This window comes from Bos grunniens, chromosome 15 (assembly GCF_055505025.1).
Source record: "Bos grunniens cultivar Pamir isolate PY7600 chromosome 15, Bosgru_T2T1.0, whole genome shotgun sequence".
NCBI classification, from domain to species: Eukaryota; Metazoa; Chordata; class Mammalia; order Artiodactyla; family Bovidae; genus Bos; species Bos grunniens.
Window position 1 is genome coordinate 25,496,484 of NC_141179.1, and position 20,505 is coordinate 25,516,988.

General features: G+C 39.5%; 1 pseudogene; it reads right to left on the bottom strand.

Annotated features, from left to right (window-relative positions):
- Window positions 1-8,900: 8,900 nt before the first annotated feature.
- Window positions 8,901-20,505, bottom strand: part of LOC147357474 (NXPE family member 4 pseudogene) — a 33,679-nt pseudogene continuing 22,074 nt past the window's right edge.

The following is a 20,505-nucleotide window of genomic DNA, read 5'->3' on the forward strand; positions in this document are numbered from 1 at the left end:
AGAGTCTCCTATCAGCATCTAGTGGTAGAGACTAAGGATTCTGCCAAATGTGCTGAAATACACAGACAGCCCTTACAGTAGAGAATTATCAGTCCCCAAATGTCGATAGTGCCAAGATTGAGAAACCCTGTTTTAAATAATGTAACAAATATGAACTCATTTAACCCTTATGGCAACATTTCAGGCAGAAAAGTAACTTGTCCAATGTTATCTACCTGACAGGCTAGGCCAAAGGGAGATAAATGCAAGCATTAAAGAGAGGAGCTATTATAGTAATACGAACCTAAATAAAATTTAAGATAAGATGACTTATAAGGAGGATGTATATATTTTTTTTTCTTAAGGAAAAGTATAATCCCCAGTGAAAATATTTTAGTTATGAAACTTTGGATGTCAAATAATAGAACCCTGAAACATATAGAGCAACAGTAAAACTGTTGGACATGTAGGAAGTAATTGAAATATAGTGGTAGTTTTTTTTGTAAACAGCCTTATTAAAGTATAACTGCAAGGAGATCCAACCAGTCCATTCTGAAGATCAGCCCTGGGATTTCTTTGGAAGGAATAATGCTAAAGCTGAAACTCCAGTACTTTGGCCACCTCATGCGAAGAGTTGACTCACTGGAAAAGACTCTGATGCTGGGAGGGATTGGGGGCAGGAGGAGAAGGGGACGACAGAGGATGAGATGGCTGGATGGCATCACTGACTCGATGGACGTGAGTCTGGGTGAACTCCGGAAGTTGGTGATGGACAGGGAGGCCTGGCGTGCTGCGATTCATGGGGTCGCAAAGAGTCGGACACGACTGAGTGACTAAACTGAACTGAACTGACTGACATATAATAGACTGCACAAATTAAAAAATATAATTTCATAAGTTTTGATATATGTCTATACCTCTGAAATCTTTACCACAATCAAGATAATGAACGCATTTATCACTCCAAGATTTCTCCTTGCTTTATAATGTGTAGTTTTTCCTTTCGCTCACTTGCTGGTCCTTTTACCAATCTTTGTCAACTTTTGATCTACTTTCTATTATTATAGATTAGATTGCATATTCTGGAGTTTTTTTTGTAAGTGAACTCATACAGTAATTACTTTTTTGGAGGGATATGTTTTCTATCATTGTTTATTTCATGAATCATCCTTGTCATTGCATATATCAGCTGTTTATTTCTTTTTATTGATAGATGGTATTCCATTATGTAGATACACAATTTGTTTATCCCATTCACCTTTTGCTGGACATTTGGTTATTTCCAGTTTGGGGCTATTACAAATAAAGATGCTATAAACATTCATGAACAAGTCTTTGTATGAACAGTTGCTTTTGTCTTCGGGTAAATATCTAGGAATGAAATGGCTGGATCATATGGTAAGAATATGTTTAATATTTTAAAAAACTGCCAAACAGTTTTTCAAAGTTATTGTTCCATTTTACATTCCCACCAGCTTTGTTAGAGAGTTCCAGTTGCTCCACTCCCTCTCCAGTATTTGTTTATGGTGCATCTTTATAAAAATTTCAGACATTCTAATAGGTGTGTAGTTATCAGTGTGTTTGGGCTGCTGTAACAAAATACCATAGACTGGGTAGCTTATAAACAGAAGAAATTTTGCTTGTCACAGTTCTGGAGGCTGGCAAGTCTAAGATCACATCCTGGGCTCTGGTGAGGACGTGATTCCTGGTTCATAGATGACTGTATTTTCACTGTAACTTCACATGCTGAAAGGGGTGAGGGAGTTCTCTGGGGCCTCAGAGCCCTATTGCCATTCGTGAGGACTCTACCCTCATGACCTGAGTACCCAAAAAGTCCCTACTATCTAAAATCTTTACCTAAGGGTTAGGATTTCAACATCTGAATACTGAGAGAACACAAACATTCAGACCATACCAGGAGTGGTATCTTGTATTCTCTAATGTAAGTAACTGGTGATGTTGAATATCTTTTCCTATGCTAATTTATCATTGATATATCTTGTTTCATACAATGCCTGTTCAAATCTTTTACTTATTTTCAAATATATAGGTGTATTTTTGTTGTTATTTAGACAGTTGTGTCCGACTCTTATGACCCCTTATTCTCAGAGAGATTGAGATTGATATAGGGAACTGGTTCAAGCAGTTTTGGAGACTGAAAAATCCTATGATCTGAAAGCTAGAGACCCAGGAAAGTCAGTGGTGTAGTTCCAGTACAGGCCCAAAGTCTTGAGAACTAGGGAGTCAGTGGTATATTTCCCAGTTGAAGTCTGGAGGCCAAGAACCAGGGCAAGTGATGATGTAAGTCTAGTAAGTTCTGAGTGCAGAGAAGACCAATGCCCCAGTTCAGCTAGTCAGGCAGAGAGCCAATTGTATCTTCCTCTGCCTTTTCATTTTATTCAGGTCCTCAATAGATTGGATGATGCCTACTCACATTGAAGAGGGCAACGTGCTTTACTCAGGCTACTGATTCAAATGCTAATCTCATCCAAAGAAACCCAGAAATAATGGGTCAGTGACTAAATCAGATTAAATCAGGTGTATCTCATTTTCTTGCTTCCTTACTGAGCAATTTTAGCTTTTCATTTTCTCAACATTTCCTTTTTCAGAATAGGCTCTTTGCCCCACCTTTGCAAAACCAGAATGTTTTTGTCAAAACAACCAGTGTGTTAAAAGTGAAGTAATCCACTATTTCTGGAGAAATGGAAAAAGTTCTCACAGTTTTAAAATGGCAAATTTTCTTAATCCCAGTCCTTAGGATTTCCTAAAAAATTGAAGTTTGATTTTACTGAGGGCACTTTATTATGATGGGTAAAACATTTCAATACATTTGAATTAAGAAAGCAAATTCAAAAAAGAGAAAAGATATTCTAATTTTTAAAAATTATATATACCAACACAAAGTTTATAAAAGCGAAAGGGAAATTCCATTACAGACTGTTAAAGCTGTCTTTTGGCCTATAAAGCTATGTTTGGGTTTACAAAACTATGTCTTATGTTGGGTGTACATTTGTTTTCTGAATTGCCTAGTTGGAAGAAACTGCTAGAAAATGATGATTTTTGTCTTTATCAAAACACTCTTGAAATTAGACACCAGGTTTTTTTTTTTTTTTGGAAATCTTGATGTCTAGAGGTGAGGAAACTTCCCATTTTAAAACTCTTAAAGCTAGCCTGCTGGTGGTGATTTAGTCACTCGGTTGTGTCAGTGTTGTTGGGACCCCATGGACTGTCACCTGCCAGGCTCCTCTGTCCATGGGATTTTCCAGGCAAGAACACTGAAGCGGGTAGCCATTCCCTTCTTCAGGGGATCTTCCCAACCCAGGGATCGAACCTGGGTCTCCTGCATTGCAGACTGATTCTTTACCAACTGAGTCACTAGGGAAGACTACCTGGGTATAATCCCATTTCTACAACTAATTAATTGCATGGCTTTGGAGAAGTACATAACTTTTCTGTGGCTCAGTTTCTTCATCTGTAAAACAAGGATAATTCATTCTAATGGTTGGAAGGTACTAGGTTGACAGAATATGCTGATGGCTTTGAGAAGGAGTGTGAGTGTGTGAGTGTGTGTGTGTGTATGTGTGTGTGTGAGAGAGAGAGAGAACGCTAGCAAAGGAAATCAGTCTGCATGGTAGGAGGAAACCAGTAGAGTATGGCCTTTAGAAATTAGTTTGTGATTAATTGAATTAAATGCTGCTGTTTAGTATATTAAGATTTAGTATATTAACATTTAGTATATTAAGATTTACAACTGCTGTTGGGTTTAGCCATTCAGCTGTGATTGGTGACTTTGAGGACAGTGATTTTAGTGGAGGGGTGTGGACAAAAGCTTGGTTGGAATGGTTCAAGAGATAAGGAGAGAAATAGGATCAACAAATACAGACATTAAAATGTTTTATATTAAAAGTGATAAACAGAATGTAATGTCTTTGAAATAATAGGTTGCATTTATTGAGTACTTCTGTGTGACAGACGGTATTTTAGGCACTTGTACTAACTTGTTTGAAAAGTGGAAGTGAAAGTGTTAGTCAAGTCACTCAGTTGTGTCGACTCTTTGCAACCCCACGGGTCTGTGGGATTTTTCCAGACAAGAATACTGGAGTGGGTTGCCATTTCCTTCCCCAGGGGATCTTCCTGACCCAGGGATTGAACCTGGGTTTCCTGCATTGTAGGCAGACTCTTTACCATATGAACCACCGGAGAAGCCCAACTTGTTTAATGAGAAACAACAAATATAGCAGGTCTTTGGTTTGCATGATAATATAATACCACACCCGCTAAAACCATGTAAAGCAATCTTGAAAATCAATGGGAAAGATTATGATGTTCTGTGACCTTTAAAGTTTTTGTCAAAACATTCAACATTTTAACTAGCTCTTTTAGTTATTAATGTATTGGGAAATGAAATAAATGAGTGAAGCTAATATTTATAGTACACTGTAATTAGAAACATTAAAGATGAAAGTGTTTGCTAGTTTCTCTATAACGTACCAAGATTAGTTTGAACAGTGCTTGCCTTCTTCTCTACATTTGTGAATCAGCTTCCAACCTTCCAGCCTTTCCTCTTTCTCTGTTGTGAAATAGTTCTGAGGGTTCATTTAATGTGAAGTTTTTGTGGTTATCAGTCCCTCTGGGACATCTTATCCTTTTCATCATAACCACTTCCTTCACTAAGTCCCTCAGGCTGCTTATCTGCTCCTCTGTGGATCTGGGTCTGAGTGCGCCCTGCCTGTTATTATATGCCAAAGTTTAAAAAAAAATTTTTTTTTTTCTGAGACCAGGAGGGAGAAGTCAGTGGAACAGGAGTATAGTGAGCAAGTAACCTGCAAGTGGAAAAGACTGGTTCCTAAGGGCAGGCTATCTCACCTGAACTCAGCTCTGTAGGGCCCTCTGGGTGCACAAGATCTGAAGAAACTCATAAGCAGCTTCAGTTTGCTTTCTCTGCTGGTATACAGTTTTTCAGACACAAATTCCCCATCTTTCATTTGGTCAGTCTTGCTGGTGGTTGGTACTGTTGGGAAAATAAGAGTTGAAAACAAAATCTCGTGCCACACCAGGAAAAAGTTCCACAAAACTGTTCCACAAAGGCTGAAGATGAAAAAGTTTTATTATTTTATTTTTTAATTAATTTTTTAATTGAAGTCTAATTGCTTTACAATGTCGTGTTAGTTTCTGCTGTGTGACAATGTGAGTCAGCCATGGAAGTGTTAGTGGATCAGTTGTGTTCAGCTCTTTGTGAACCTCATAGACCGTAGCCTACCAGGCTACTCTGTCCTTGGAATTTTCCAGGCAAGAATACAGAAGTGGGTGGTCATTTCCTTCCCTAGGGAATCTTCCTTACCCAGGGCTCGAACTAAGGTCTCCTACATTGCAGGCAGATTCTTTATCGTCTGAGCCACTAGGGTAGCTGATGTTAGTCAGTGATCAATAAACATATATCCACTCCCTCGTGAGCCTCCCTTCCACTCTGCACCCCCATCCCACCCTTCTGCTGCTGCTGCTGCTAAGTCGCTTCAGTCGTGTCTGACTCTGTGTGACCCACCCCACAGACGGCAGCCCATGAGGCTCCCCCGTCCCTGGGATTCTCCAGGCAAGAACACTGGAATGGGTTGCCATTTCCTTCTCCAATGCATGAAAGCGAAAAGTGAAAGTGAAGTCACTCAGTCGTGTCCGACTCTTAGCGACCCCATGGACTGCAGCCTACCAGGCTCCTCTGTCCATGGGATTTTCCAGGCAAAAGTACTGGAGTGGGGTGCCATTGCCTTCTCCCTCTATTCCTACCCCCAGTTTATTATCGAATGAGGGTTTAAGCAGAATCGAATGCACATCACAGGCAGTCAGCTAAAGAGAAAGTATAGGCAGAAGGAAGTCTCCCCCTCTCATCTAGCCAGGCAGATACAACCCTCCACATCCGTGTTCTCAAGATAAATGGTAAGCAGTCCTCAGGTTAGAGGACATGCCAGCACCATTGATCACCAACCGTTCTTCCTAGATTCACTTGTTAATTGGGGTGACCACCTGCGTTTGTTAATTATCTTCATCTGGAAGAATAATGAAGTTTCTCTTCTCTCTCTGACAGGTAGGTAGGTAGAATTTGGAGCCAGAGGGCTAAATTGAACTCTCATGGAGACTGGGAGATGGGGGCCCCTCTTTCCCTTGATGTTTACACTTTAAAAAGGTGGCTCCTAGGTCCTTGAGAAAGACATTCCAGAGTTGTAAAACCGGCAAGAAGCTTATTTAGCTTTTAAAAGGATTTACATATATCTCAAAAGGACAGAGAAAGAATTTATGATTACAAGTTTTCTGAAAGGGAACTGGAGGGGGGGATGTGTCTTCCCCTATGTGCCGTTACAGTACTTAGGATCAGAAAGTCTTTGAACATAGTCCAAAGCTTCTTTCTTTTCATTTGATCTCATTGGAGACAGGAGGAGAGCTTGTTATCAACCTCCAAATAATTACTTTGATTTCGAAGATTAAACTTTCTCCTTTAGGCCACTAATTAATTACTCCAGTCATTGTTATCTGAGCCCTTTCTTTTCTTGGTCTGTGCACTAGATCAACAAATGAAGATGTTTTCAGGCATGTTTAACTAACCATGCTTAAGGAGAAAGTCCTTTACACTAAATTCTCTTTGATTCTGAGTGGCAATGAATATTAAACGGCAGATGCTGTGCCCCCACTGTCCTGGGCACTAGGGATAAATGGTAAACACAGCAACCACAGTATTTTCCCTCCTGGAACTTACTCTCTGGCAGGGCCTCAGTTTAACACGTAGGAATCAATGCCCTTGAGTACAGGTCTAGAAGTACTGGGGTAGTCGGTGAATAAAGTATGTATCTTAGCCTGAGACCTCAAGGGGTCTGATTACAGAGGGCCTGTAAACTTTAGTGAGGATTTGGGATTAAGAATTCAGTGTCTTGGACCTATCCCTAGAGATTTTGAAAATTTTATTTGTTTATTTTTGGCTGTGCTGGGTCTTTGTTGCTCTGTAGGCTTTTCTCTAGTTGCAGTGAGAAAACTCTAGTTGTGGTGTGCAGGCTTCTCATCGTGATGGCTTCTCTTATTGCAGAGCACAGGCTCTCAGGAGCATGGGCTCAGTAGTTATGCATGTGGGCTTAGTTGCTCCATGGCATGTGGGATCTTCCTGGACCAGGAATCGAGCCCATATCTCCTTCATTGGCAGGCGGATTCTTTAACACTGAGCCACCAGGAAAGCCCCCCTCGAAATTTTGATTTTTGGGGGGTTTGATGCAACTCAAGTACCAGTGTTTTAACAAGCTCTTCTATAAGACTCTGGGGCCGTGAATCCCTTTCTTTCCTTTTTCTCTCACGCCCATGCACACGCACATGCACACGCGCCGTCTCTCACGTACACGCGTACATGCACGCACTCACACGCACAGTCACCAGCTCAGCTTTTCATGGGTTCCAGGCAAGTGCCAGAGGAGGGAAAACTGCTGGGGTCCGAAGTAGGCCGCCGTCCCCACCCCACCCCACCTCACCCCACCGCAGTGAACCTCCATGCCCTGTGGAGTGTTTTGGATTCAAGTGACTTAAGAGCCGGCCAGCGCCAGAGGAACGCTCTGCCCCTCCCTCCTTTTCTGTCTCTCTGAAAGCAGGCAGGAATGAAAACCTCCTCCCACGAAGGGGAAGATGTCAAGGGACGGTGGCTGCTTCGACGCACGTCCGTGATCCTCACGTGCATGAGCGGAGTTTCCTGGGTTACAAAAAGGAGGAGACTCCTTTGGCCTGACACGAGGTGAGTTTGTCCCTTGGCCTCCCTCCCCACCCCCCAGCCCCCTTCCTCTGCGCGGTCTGGGGCCGTGAATCCCAACACATGCCTTTGAGACTCTCTGGACTTCATCACCTTTGAAAAATTTTAAAGGCAGAGATTGATATAACTGGATTTGATATAACCGGAGGGAGGGGACAAGAAAGGTTGTAGGGTATTTAGGTGGCTACTGCGGTAGTTAAGGAAAGAATGATGGTGGCTTGGGTAGAGAAGTGGATGGTTTTGAGAAATTTACAAGATGGAATAGGATTTTGTAATGTTTGAATGTGAAAGGAGATGCTGGAGAAGAAGGAGGTATCAAGGATGACTCCCAGATTTCATATCCCGGCAATGGGCTGGAAGGTCATATCATTACTTGAGGTAATGAACATTGGAGGAAGAGCATATTGGAGTTGAGGGGTAGTGTTGAGAAGTTTATATTTGGACCCAGAGACAGGCGCAGGGAGATGTTTAGAAGGCAGTTGGACACAGTAGTCTGGAACTCAGGATCTCTTGGCAATTCTTTGGGGGTTTGAGTGTGGTCAGGTCAAGGGTATGGTCTTCCCAGCAGTCATTATGGTTGTGAGAGCTGGACTGTAAAGAAGGCAGATGCCTTTGAACTGTGGTGCTGGAGAAGCCTCCTAAAAGTCCCTTGGACAGCAAGGAGATCAATCCAGTCACTCTTAAGAGAGATAAACCTTAAATGTTCACTGGAAGGACTGATGCTAAAGCCCTTAGCTCCAGTATTTTGGTCATCTGATGCTAACAGATGGCTCATTGGAAAAGTGCCTGATGGAAAGATTGAGGGTAGAAGGAGAAGAGGACATCAGAGGATGAGATGGTTGGATGGCATCACTGATGCAGTTAACATGAACTTGGGCAAACTCCAGGTGGTGAACGACAGCATTACGCCTGGCGTAATGCAGTCCATGGGGTCACAAGCAGTCAGACACAACTGGATGACTGAACAGCAGCAACAACAAGGTGATAGATGGTAATTGAATGGAAAGGATGAAATCACCCAAAGAAAGGCTATAGATGAGAAGGGAAGAAGGTCTGGAACAAAGCGTGAGCAATGTCAGGGTGTTTCAATATACAGCAGTTGATATTGCAAGGAATGGCCAGGGTGATGGTAGGTGAACTGGGAGCCTGTCGTACCCATGTGGACATCTGTGGCTAGTAGCCCTTAGTGATTTCTTATATTTGTAATTTGGCAAAAGCAAGTTAAAGAAATTTCAGTCTTATTTCCAATCACACAATCCAGAGGGTGGATATTCTTAGTTCCACATACAATGGTTTTATCCCAGTGAGAAATTAACTATTGCATGCCATATCAGTAAACAAGGATGTCATAGTCATCAGTGATTACAGCCCTCTGATGTGAGATGGTGAGCCCTAAGGGCACTCAGAAAGAAGAACAATACCTGTAATCTACCAGCCATCAGATTGCAGCCACTCTCTAAGGTAAGCCCCAAGGGAGCTCAGGATGTGAAAAACACAGGGTTCCGTCCCCAGATAGGTGGGAGTGCATATGAAAGGAATGATTTCAGGGAGCCCAGACTCTTCCATCTTCCCATACGTAGAGAAGCACTACATTCCTTAGTTTGAAATATCTGGCTTCTTTTAATTGATCATAACATTTTGATGTGCAGACTACCTGCCCTTTGTTGTAAAACTTCTATATAACCCTGCTCCTCCCCGGCCTCCTTGGAGTTGTTCTTTCAGGGTTACTTGAGATGCTGTCTCCCAGGCTTGAAGTCCTAAGAATTCTCACTCGATAAAACGTAACTCTCAACTTTTAGGTTGTGATTATTTTTTAAGTCGACACCAGGCATTAGTCACATTCACATTGAGATCTTAAAACATGTCCTTCAGGATAAGTGAGTTAACACAGCCACCAGCAGTCCAAGTCTCAAGCCATATGCACATCATTGATATTTTCCATCTCATTTTGGTGTCTGGACTTCTCCAGAGCAGACATTCAATGGCTTTTTGACCCTGTAGATGAAAACATTGGTAGGAAAGGATCTGAAGTGCTGGCCAAGGGGGATGATGATGACTGCATTATTTGCTGCTCTTGGGTCTGTTTCTGGGTGATGTTTATCCTTTCCTGAGACATTCTTCAGGATGATAAGTTCTTATCTTTCCTCCTGCATGTGGATTTTTCCCCCCCTGCATCTAGAAGCACATATTTCTTTTCTTCTTTCTTTAAAAATATTTTTTATATTTTTATAGTCTGCCTGACCCCAAGCTCTTGACCAGGCCCACCACTTGCTCTGGTGGGAATGGCCCACCAGCCAGGAATGGTTTTTACACTTTTAAATGGCTGTGTTTTAAGAGATTACATAAATACCTACCTAACCATGATTTTGCCTCTTGGCCCACAAAACCTAAAATGTTAACTACTTAGCCTTTTATGGAAACATTTTCTAATCCCTGATCTTAACTACATAAGACTGAAAAACAAATCTTTTCACTCAAATAAGAAAGACAGCTAGGTCTGTGGTTCTCAAACTTTAGTCTAGGTCAGAACCACCTGGAAGGTTTGGTCCAATACAGGTTGGTGGGCCACACCTCCAGTATCTGGAGTGGGACCAGAGAAATGGCATTTCTTCCTTTCTTTTTAAATTAATTTTAGAATTGAGGCATATTTGACATATAACATTAAATTAGTTTCAGGTGTGCAATGGAATGATTTGATATATATGGCAAAATGATCACTGCAGTAAGTCTGGCTAATATTGGTACCCATACATAGTTAAAAAATTTTTTTTTCTTACTATGAGAACTTTTAAGATCTACTCTATTAGCAAAATAGTAACACTGTTAACTATAGTCACTGTAGTACACGTTATATCCCCATGACTTACTTATTTTACAACTGGAAATTTGTACCTTTTGATCCCCTTCACCCATTTTTCCCAGCTTCCTCCACCTCCACCTACTTCTGGCAACTACCAGCCTGTTTTCTGTATCTATAAAATGAGCTCAGGGTTGGTTGGTTTGTTTCTGGCTTGCTTTGTTTTTGGATTATACACGTACATGAGATCATATAGTATTTGTCCTTCTCTGTCTCACTTACTTCACTTAGCATAATGTAGTCAAGGTCCATCCACGTTGTCCCAAATGGCAAGATTTCATTCATTTTAATGGCTGAAAAAGATTCCATTGTGTTTATATACCACAGGTTTTTTTTTAATCCATTCACCTGTTGGTGGACATTTAGGTTGTTTCCATTTCTTGGCTATTGTAAGCAATGCTGCAGTGAACATCGGAATGCATGTATCCCCTCAAATAATACCCAGAAGTGATATTGCTGGGTGATATGGTAGTTCTTTTTTTTTTTTTTTTAAATTTGATCATACCATGTGGCTTTCAGGGACTTAGTTCCCCTACCAGGGATTGAATCCAAGCCATTGGCAATGAAAGAACAGAATCCTAACCACCGCACTGCCAGGAAATTCTCAGTTTTTAGTTTTCGAAGAACCAACAATTTATATTCCCACCAACAGTGCACAAGGGTTCCCTTTTCTTCACATCCTTGTTATTGCCAGTGCTTGTTATTGCTTGTCTTCTTGGTAATAGCTATTCTAACAGATGTGAAGTGATGCCTTACTGTGGTTTTGATTTGCATTTTCTTGATGATTAGTGCTGTTCAGCACCTGTTGGCCATCTGTAAGTTGTCTTTGGGAAAATGTCTATTCGGATTCTCTGCCCATTTTTTAACCAGGTTGTTTTCTTTTCTTTTTTTTTGCTATTTTTTTCCCCTGAGTTTTTAAATGTATTTTGGATATCAGCTTCTTATCAGAAGTACACGTTTCTTAAGTAATCCACTTCCATGACAGTAGAAGCACACGCATATGAGTAACTGTTGCTGATCATAGATAAACAATAGATTTTTTTTTTTTAGGATAGCATTTATCACTTTAAAATGTTTGACTGTAGTAGCCTTATATCTGCCAAGTCTGACTTGCTCAAGGAACCAGTCCCTCGTTATTTCACCAGGTGAGCTGTCGCACTGTCAGTCCATCAGGCCTGGTGCTCAGCCTCCCCACCACATGGCTTGTGGACACGTGGATAGGGTCCGCTAGGCCAAGTATTGGTTTAGGGATGGACACATGGCCCATACAGATTCCTTCCTAGAACAGGTATGTGGATGTTAGGGGAAGAACATCTTTTGCTCCTGTTGTGGTTGCTAAGCTAGAAGGATACATCTGGGTCTGTGGGTAACTGCCTTTGCTGCTACATACATGGTGAGGGGCTTCTCTGAAGGACACTGGCCCACAATCAGAAGCAAAATTGAGAGTTGGAGAGAGAGGAACTTCGAAAACAGTGTGAGCCTTGAGTCCAGCTCTCACTTTTAATTTCTGCATCCCACTTAACATGATAATACCCTTCCTTAAACTGATAGGAGGTAGACTGTTGTCATTAACAACTTAGAGTCCTAATTAATTCAGTGACCTGGTAGATGAGTATTCACTCTATAATGTTTTCAGAGGTATTTATTAAACATCCTTTATGGGCCTGAAGCCCACTACTGTATTCCCCTATGCTTAACAACAACAAAAAAGGGATTATCAAATTATAACTTAATTTTAAGTCACTTAAGAACAGTATGCTCCTTTTCAGGAAAATAAATGATATTTATTACAATAAGAGAATATACAATATTTGCTAATTATTTTGAGAAATCTCTCTCTAGAAATGATGTTTGCTTGCTGTTTTAATGTTTAAGTAGAGATCAGACAGGGAACTCTGCCCACTGAACTTGCCTCACATGAAATTCTAGAGTTATGATTGGATTAGCCAAAGACCATTTATTTCTGTCCCAGGGGATGAGCAAAAAGTCAGAACCTTTACCTTATAGTGTGCACAGAACTTGGGTATCTGACCCCTGGTACCAAGTGAGTTCCCAGCTTACTGTGGGAGTGGGGGAAATGTGTCACTGTGGCAGACAGCTGAAAACTGTGAAGTAATATTTACTATTGCCTAGTCCTGCCTTGGAAATGAATGAACATTGCCCTTTGATTGGTGTCCTGAAATTTCCACCTCATTGCTTAACAAATTTCAAAGTAAGCCCAGCACTGAAAAGGAACTCATCTCAGATTTTGGTAAGGTTTTAAAATACGTGATAAGATAATCAAATTTTGAGCATGTTGCCTAAAAAGGGCAGAACCCTAGCTCTGAAGAATTAAAACTACAATGACAGATATGTTTATTAGAACACTTGAAGAGGAAGAATATATTTAATGTTTCTTGTGACAGGAGAAGTGATAAAAATAATTCACAAGTTGAAAAGGTGGATGAGCCCAAATAAGACAAATAGCATCGAAAGATCATATTTAAAGAAATTTTTAAAAACATCTTTGAATTTTAAAGTTAAGATAGAAGAAATGTACTTTCAAAAATTCTTGGGAAGTAGTCAACCCCCTGGGGTAGAATCTCATAAGAGGTATAAATTGATTTTTCTTTCGGAGGGTTGTTGATGGCATTTAATTCAATCTGTTTGCAGATTTCTGAAGTCTGTCCTCCCTTCCACAGAGCCACCACTGGGAGCCAGTAACTTACTTCAATCTCCTTGCTTCCATCTTTTCACTCTTTGGTAAAACAAACACCCATCATAAACAATATTCAGTACTGCTGTTTTTGTTACAGACCTTCCTGTACAATTGCAAGTATCAGAAAGATCAATGATGTGTTTTTCCTACCTTGGCATGTAGAGGAATGTAGCACAGCTACTGTTTTAAGAATATTTATGCATAGATTTCAGCTGAAAGACACATTAAATAACATGTCCATTTGTGCTTATTGGCAAGTGGTGGTTGCAAGCCTGCTTTTTCCTCACCCATTTGTCAAGTGACTGCCCCATCGCTCTGCAAAAAGTATCTCCTGCCTTTAAGTAGACCACAGCCTAGGGTAACTCCAAATGTGAAAGACAATACTGTCCAAACTCTTCACCACTGACTCTGAGGTTAGGAAAGCAAACTTTGGCTCTGAAACAAGGTAGTTCACAGACCTGGACACTCACAACACTGGCCTTGTCAAAATTATGGTTTAACAAACTGAGTTAAACAACTAGAGGCCATGTCATCTCTGAGTGTCTGCTTCTGTCCTTTCTGCAGCTGCTGTTGATGGCTTTGTGGCCAGTGTAGCTTGTTTTCTATCAAGGGAAATGCAAGATGGTTGCTCTTGGGAAAGTTCTGCACCTTGTCTCACTGATACCTGAGCCCCTACTTGACTCCTATTGATGTTGATGCCCTTATGTGACCCCACAACACTGGTCCCCTCTCCCTCCCCCATCTCTTGGTGGTGTTTGCCTATGTCATCATTTTCATTCTACTATATGTTGGCACAGTGCACCTGCAAGCTATCCTTTTATCAGAGTTCCACATGGAAAGGAAATTTCGAGTCCTCCCTTTGCTTTTGGTGTGACCTCAAACTATCTGGAGTATTTTTATTGCAAACCTTATCCAGGGTTAGACTGTGGGAGGTATGGGGCAGAACTGATTTCTCTCCTTGATAACTTCTCTCTCTCTTCTCTCCCAGCTGCTTTTCCCAGTGGCCAAAGGGCTTTCTACTTTTCCTCTCTAGGTGATAGGAATGCTGTATCTTCTTTCTTGCCCATTCTATGGATTTTGTAAGACTTCGATCAAGTTGGCTAGACTTGAGTCTCTTGAAATATGAAAGATATTAAATACCCTTTTGCGGGTCCACTCAAAAAACAACGAACCAAACCTGGCTTTCAGGTCTTCTTGTTAGTATGTTAGAATTCTGGTTTGAAGATCAAAACTGAGCAATACTTCTTTTCCTCCTCAGAATGATGAATGCTGTTGATGAGCCAGGATAACACAACAAATGGGAAGTGAAATTTACATCAGTTTAACATTTCAAACATATCATCCTTATTATTGTATTATAGAAAGGGATCATCACAAAGTAGGAAAAAAATAATCATTTGTAATCTCATCTCCAGAAAACAATAACAGTAATGTTTTTAGCTGGGTACTTAATGGGTTCAGTTCAGTTCAGTCACTCAGTTGTGTCCAACTCTTTGCAACCCCATGAACCGCAGCACATCAGGCCTCCCTGTCCATCACCAACTCCTGGAGTCCACCCAAACCCGTGTCCATCGAGTTGGTGATGCCATCCAACCATCTCATCCTCTGTCATCCCCTTCTCCTCCTGCCCTCAATCTTTCCCGGCATTAGGATCTTTTACAATGAATCAGCTCTTCGCATCATGTGGCCAAAGTATTGGAGTTTCAGCTTCAACATTGGTCCTTCCAATGAACACCTGGGACTGATCTCCTTTAGGATGGACTGGTTGGATCTCTTTGCAGTCCAAGGGACTCTCAAGAGTCTTCTCCAACACCACAGTTCAAAACCATCAATTCTTCGATGCTCAGCTTTCTTTATAGTTCAGCTCTTACATCCATACATGACTACTGGAAAAACCATAGCTTTGACTGTACTGACCTTTGTTGGCAAAGTAATGTCTCTGCTTTTTAATATGCTGTGTAGGTTGGTCATAACTTTCCTTCCTAGGAGTTAGCGTCATTTAATTTCATGGCTGCAGTCACCATCTGCAGTGATTTTGGAGCCCAGAAAAATAAAGTCTGACACTGTTTCCATTGTTTTCCCGTCTATTTGCCATGAAGTGATAGGACTGGATGCCATGATCTTCGTTTTCTGAATGTTGAGCATTAAGCCAAATTTTCACTCTCCTCTTTCACTTTCATCAAGAGGCTCTTTAGTTCTTCTTCACTTTCTGCCATAAACTTAATGGATGACTTAGAGCAAATAACTTTACTTTCTGATCCTCAGTTTCCTCCTCTGCTAAATGGGGTTAATTCCTTATTTTCCTTCCATGGAGGATTGTTTTGATTCAAGATGGCATTTTTACCATAGAGGAAAATGACTATATTTAATTGGTTCTGATTCTTTCTGTATTTTACTGTTGTAATGCTCTGTTATTCTAATTTCTGTATCTTTATAGTATATTTTAATACTTGCTGAAACAAGTATTATACATCTTTTACTATTGTCCTATTATCTTTTAAAATAATTTTTGCTATTAAAACTTGTTCCTTCTTTTAAAATGAACATTGGAATTATTATGCTAACTTCTTAAGCACCTTTTAGTATTTTCATTTGTTGTTGTTGTTGTGTCAGACCCAGTCGTGTCTGACTCTTTGCGACCCCACGGACTGCAGCAAGCCAGGTCTGTCTGACCCTCATCATCTCCTGAAGTTTGCCCAAGTTCATGTCCATTGCATTGGACATGTATTTTCATTAAGATACCCTTTATGTTTATGATATTAGCCATTCATATAAACAGGTTTTATTTTCTGGACCTTGGTAAATTAAATTTGGTAGTTTTCACCATATAAGGTGTTTCACATTTCTTAAGACGTTTCCTAGGCCTTTTATGTTTCTGACTGTTGTTGAAAATGGGACTTTTTTCCTGTTAAATTTCTTAACTGATTACTGGTGGTATATTAAAAAAAATATTGTGGACTTTTTGTCTACAATAAGTCCACAATAATTATTTTAAATTATTTTGCCCACAATAATTATTTTAAAATTAATTATCTTACTGAGTTCTACTAATCAGTTTTCCTTTGATTTTCTTTGGCTTTCCATTTAGAGAAGCATGATGATTTGGAAGCAGATTAATTTGGACCCATGTTTCCAAAATTTACCAACTAAAAAAATTCTTCTGTTCTTTATTGCATTGACTAGAACTTCCAGAAAAGTGCTAAATAATAAGCAACACATTGTTCTTCTTGGTAAATTTAATGGGAGTGGGCTCTAGTATTTCATCATTATTGCTAATACTGGCTATCCTTATGCAATAACTATAATAGATTAAGGTTTTCTTCTATTATAAGGAAGCTTTTGTATTTATTTTAATATTTCATTTATTTTAATTATTTTTAGTCTTTGCATTTATTAAAAGAATTATTTTTAATCTTCTGAGGTATTGAAGTGACTAGTTGATTGGTATATTTAACATGCTACTGGGTTAGAATGTTATTTATATTAATAGGGAGATTAGTTTGTAATTTCCTTTTTTGTGCTCCATTTGTTGGACTTGGGGATTAGAGTTCTGCTGGCTTGAGAAAATGAATTGGGAAGTATGCCATCTTTTTCTGTGCTCTGGAACCATTTAAATTATATGTGAATTATTTTTCCTTGAAGCTCTGCTAGAACTCAGTAGTAAAATTGTCCAGACCTGGTACAGCATTTGGAGTTATTTCTAGGCCAATATTTCCATTTCTTCCATGGTTATTAGTACCCAGATGAACTACTTTCTCAAATCATCTCTGGAAGTTAATGTGTTTTTTAGAAAATCATGTGTTTCATGCTTATTTTCAGGATGTTTAGCTTAGAGCGGTGCATTTAAATTTCTCATGGTATAACAAAGTACTTGTAATATCTGTAAATAAAGCCTGATTCTCAGTTTTAACGATTGGAATGTATTTTCTGTTGTCTAAATCTGTAAGAGCTTTGCCTATTTTGTTGATATTTTTAAAGAAATTATTTCTGGGAATTATTTATCAAATCTGTTTTTGTTTTCTAATAATTTTTACTTTTGTATTATTATCAGTTCATTTCTACTTACCTCTTAGGTTTCTCTTCTTTTTTTTTTTTTTGACATTTTTTCAAGTTTATTTTCATTTTCTGATTTTAAAAATAAATATTTAAGGCTGTGAGATTTCTTCTGAAGTTGTCCTCATTGTATCAGTTTAAAAAATCTTTTTATTTTGTATTGCAGTATAGCTGATTGACAATGTTGTGATAGTTTCACATGAACAGCAAAGGGACTTAGCCATCCATATACCATGTATCCATTCTCCCCATCATATCAATTTTGATTTGCAGATTTTGTTACTTTTATGTTTAATGTTCTATAGATACACTGTTTTTTTGTTTTTTTCATTTTTTTTAAGTTTTTGTAAAGTTTGAGTATAATTTACAAACATTAAAATGCACATATTTGAGACTTCCCTGGTGGCCCAGTGGTTAAGACTCCATGCTTCCAATGCAGGTGGCACAGGATCTATCCCTGGTTGGAGAAATACTGCACAGGGCATGGGGAGGCCAAAAAGAAAAAGAGAGAAATGCACGTATTTGAAGAGTACAATTTGGTAACTTTTTTATTGAATTTTTCATGTGCTGTGCTGTGCCTAGTCATTCAGTCATGTCCAACTCTTTGTGATCCCATGGACTGTAGCCCTCCAGGCTCCTCTGTCCGTGGGGATTCTCCAGGCCAGAATACTGCAGTGGGTAGCCTTGCCCTCCTCCAGGGGATATTCCCAACCCAAGGATCGAATCTGGGTCTCCCGCATTGCTGGCAGATCCTTTACTGTCTGAGCCACCAGACAAGCTCATGAATACTGGAGTGGGTAGCCTATGCCTTCTCCAGGGGATCTTCCCAATGCTGGAATTGAACTAGGGTCTCCTGCATTTCAGGTGGATTCTTTTCCAGTTGAGCTACTAGGGAAGCCCAAATTTTGCATACAGTGAATGCATTTCTTAACTGATGAATTTGCATAAGTCTGTGTAACCAGTACACCAAGTAAGATGCAGAACTTTCCTGTCCCCTGAATGTTCCTTCTGTCCCCTTCCAGTCAGTCCTCCCTGAGGCAACCACTGTTCGGAGTCCTGTCACCAGAGTCATTTTGTTGATTCTTGAATTTCATATGAATGAAATCATACAGTAGTGCTCTCTGTGTCTGACTTCTTTCCTTCAGCATGATGATTTTTAGATTAATTCATATTGTTGCTGGTATCAACGGCCACTTTTCTTTTTAAACTGCTGAGTTTTAAAATTGCTGAATTTTAGAACTTGTATCATATGACTGTACCACAATTTGGTTATCCTATCTCCTCTGGAGGGGTTTTTGGGATGTTTCCAGTGTTGAGCTATGATGAATAAAGCTGTTTTTGTTTCCTCTGGGTAAGTACTTAATAGAGTCGGAGGGTCAAGGGCTAGTGTTCGTGTCTGCTCAGTCTCTCCGTCACGTCCCCCAACTCCTTGCAGCCCCATGGGCTACAGCCCACCTATTGTCAGTCTTTAATTTTTGTCATTTTTGGGGGATTATAAAATAGAATCTCATGTGATTTTAATCTGTATTTCTCTGATGGCCAATGACTATTAGGTTTGCTTCTTCTTGGCCATTTATATAACTTTTTCTGTTAAGCTTTGTTCAAGCCTTTTGTCTGTGTTTAAACTGAGTTGTCTTTTTGTTACTGAGTTATAGGAATTCTTTATATATTCTGGATATAAGGTCTTTGCCAGATTTATGTATTATAAATATTTTCTTCTAGTCTGCGGTTTATCTTTTTTTTCTTTTTTGCAGTGTCTTCTGAAGAGTAGGAGGTTTTCGTTTTAATGAAAACCATTTTTGTAATTTCTTCTTTTATGGTTATTGCTTTTTTATTGTTTACATACCTGAAATATTGTAAATATATGCTATATTTTCATCTACAAGCTTTACAGTTTTAACTTTTTATGACTTTATCATTCATTCCAAGTTATCATTTGGGATGAAGTATAGAGGTTAGGATTCATTATTTTTTTCTCATTAGCTATTCAATATTCGATTGTTTCCACACCATTTGTAGAAAAACTCTCCACTTCCTACTGAATTATTTTGGTGCCTTTGCTGAAAATCAGTTGAATGCATTTTGTAGGTCTACTTCTAGTCTTTCTAGTCTTTCTGTAATTGCAATTTTGATATCCTCTTTGACCCATGAGTTGCTTAGGAATATGCTGCCATCTTTAACAACAACTCTGTGACCTGGAAGACCATTTCACTGGGGCCAGGTCAGGACTGAGGCTCAATGGTTATAATCCTAAGAATGTTTGTTTATCTTATAACACCGTGGCTCTCAATTTTAGCAGCATTACACAGGGAGTTCACAAACAAGAACAGTTTTTGGGACTCCATCTCAGGCCTAATTTTCAGTGTAAAAACTGGGGAAATTTCTGTCTTTAAAAAGCCCTCCAGGTAAGACATCCAGTCAATTTGAGAACCGTTGCCCTAAGCTTTGCCTCTTTCAGCAAAGAGCAGATTTATGGTAACACACTGAGACCTCAGAGGGTTCAATGTGTTCCATTATTTCAGTGTATAGACTCGACCTTCCAAAAAAAGGGAAATAGAAAGTTAGCCTGTCATTTCTTCGGGCGTTGAAATGAACATGAACTTCAGATCATCTTTCAGTGACCTTTTTTTTTTAAAAAATTTGGAAGTATATAATATCTATTATCATTGTCATATACTTAAAATATTTTTCCTGTTAAAAAACTATTGGATTCTAGATGACTGTTTTGCTGTTCAAGTATGGGAACTTAAAGTTTTAGGGAGGAATCTTTGGTGCATGGAGACAAGTGCCTTATTTACTCAAGAGCCAGTGGATCAAGAAAGCTGAGAGAACTGTCAGATCAAGTGCACTACATTCAGGACCAGAGGGAGCACTTTTGGAGAGACTTACAATCTCAATATATTGGTGAGAATATGAAAAAAAAAAAAAGTTTCTCAGTAGATGCTATATTTTAAAAATCACAGTCTTACTTTAGATAGGTGCTTCTCAACTGGGCATGGTTTTTTTGTTCTAGGGGACTTCTGGTAGTATCTAGAGACATTTTTTGTTGTCACAACTGGAGGGGGTGCTATTGGCATCTAATGAGTAAAGGCCAGGGATGCTTCTTTTATTTGTTTGTTTATTTACTGATTTTATTTCTGGCAG